Genomic DNA, 1,924 nt, shown 5'->3' on the forward strand with positions numbered 1-1,924 from the left:
AGCTTTTTGGTGTTTCAGCGTGTTGTGTGCTCATGTGTGTTTGTGCTCATGTTGTTTTTGTGTCAGTTTCGTGTTGTGCTCATGATGAGCCTATGTTTTGTGTTCAGCGTGTTATTGTGTTTTGTCATGTTGTATTGAATCTGTGTTGTCGGCGTGTTATTTGCTCTATGTGTTTTGTGTTTCAGCGTGTTTTGTGCTCATAGTGATTTGGCTCAATGTGTTTTGTGTTCAGGTCGTGCTCACTGTGTTTGTGTCATGTGTTTGTATCAGCGTGTTTTGTTCGTCGGTTCGCACATGTGTTGTTAGTATTTGTTGGTTTTACAGTTTACAGTTACATTGTTTGAGTCATGTGTTTGTTGGTTCAGGCGTGTCTGTCTGTGATTTGTGCTCATGTGTTTTGTGCTCATGTGTTTTTGTGTTCAGCGTGTTTCGGCTATGGTGTTTTGTGGTCTTGTTGCTGAACACAAAACACATGAGCACAAAACACATGAGCACGAAACACGCTGAACACAAAACACATGAGCACAAATCACATGAGCACAAAACACGCGGACACAAAACACATGAGCACAAATCACATGAGCACAAAACACGCTGAACACAAAACACATGAACACAAAACACATGAGCACAAAACACATGAGCACAAAACACATGAGCACAAAACACATGCTTAACATGTCTCTCGTGGAAAATAGATGTTATCTCAATGAGAAAAACCTGTTTAAATAAAATATATATAAATAAAATACATGTTGAAGCACTCCCATGAAGTTGGTTTTAGAGCACATCATGGACGCGCACACACACACACACACACACACACACACACACACACACAGGAGAGGGGAATAGGGCAACACAGACCCTTCACATCTCTGATGAGTCCTTCGTTCCTAACATTCCTCTAACTGATACAGTTTCCTCTCCAGTATCTGCCGTACATACGTTACGATGTGACTCCAACAGGACCTTGAGCAGAAAGCTCTCCTAACTGATAGGTTGGAATGTAATAACATAACACTGGAGGCAATGACATACCCTCATATGTTCCACAAGGCTTAGTCTCTTCTGTTGTTCCAACATCATCATACTTCATGTTGTTATAGTTAATCACGCCCCATGAACGGTGACACAGTATTAGGATGGAAAGGGAGGGAATTTAAGGAGTGAGAGACAGATTGATGAGGCTCCATGCTCAAAACCTCTGTCCTGTATTTATCTTTGTGTGCGTTCCTGACAAGATGTGGTGGAGGAATCTGAAGAACTCTCCAGGGTCCCCCTGTATCCTCGTCTCCCTGTATCCTCGTCTCCCTGTATCCTCGTCCCCCTGTATCCTCGTCCCCCTGTATCCTCGTCCCCCCTGTATCCTCGTCCCCCCTGTATCCTCGTCTCCCTGTATCCTCGTGTTTTCACACACACACTACCCTATATCCTTGTCACCTTATATCCTTGTCAGCCTATATTCTTGTCACCTAAATCCTTGTCTCCTTTTCACCCTATATCCTTGTCTCCTTATATCCTTGTCTCCTTGTCACCTTATATCCTTGTCACCTTATATCCTTGTCACCTTATCCTTGTCAACTTATATCCTTGTCACCCTATATCCTTGTCTCCTTGCCTCAGTGCATGGAGGTCGGTCACATGGGTTAGCCAGGTCAGGAGGGAGGAAGTAGTTGTTTTAGCTGACCATGACAGATGAGGGATCAGACCCGGTGTGTACCAGGTGTGTCTGTGACCCCTTACCTCCTCCTCACCTTGTCCCGTCTACTCCCGCCTACCTCCTCCTTTCCTTGTCCTGTCTACTCCCCCCTACCTCCTCCTCACCTTGTCCTGTCTACTCCTCCTACCTCCACCTCACCATGTCCTGTCTACTCCCGCCTACCTCCTCCTTTCCTTGTCCTGTCTACTCCCCCCTACCTCC

General features: G+C 45.3%; 1 protein-coding gene across 1 annotated transcript in view; it reads right to left on the reverse strand.

Annotated features, from left to right (window-relative positions):
• LOC112080550 (EH domain-containing protein 2) overlaps positions 1–1,924 on the reverse strand; it is a 33,904-nt gene that overhangs the window by 1,836 nt on the left and 30,144 nt on the right. The gene's annotated exons all lie outside the window — the stretch shown is intronic.

Source organism: Salvelinus sp. IW2-2015, unplaced genomic scaffold, assembly GCF_002910315.2.
Source record: "Salvelinus sp. IW2-2015 unplaced genomic scaffold, ASM291031v2 Un_scaffold16372, whole genome shotgun sequence".
Classification (NCBI taxonomy): Eukaryota; Metazoa; Chordata; class Actinopteri; order Salmoniformes; family Salmonidae; genus Salvelinus; species Salvelinus sp. IW2-2015.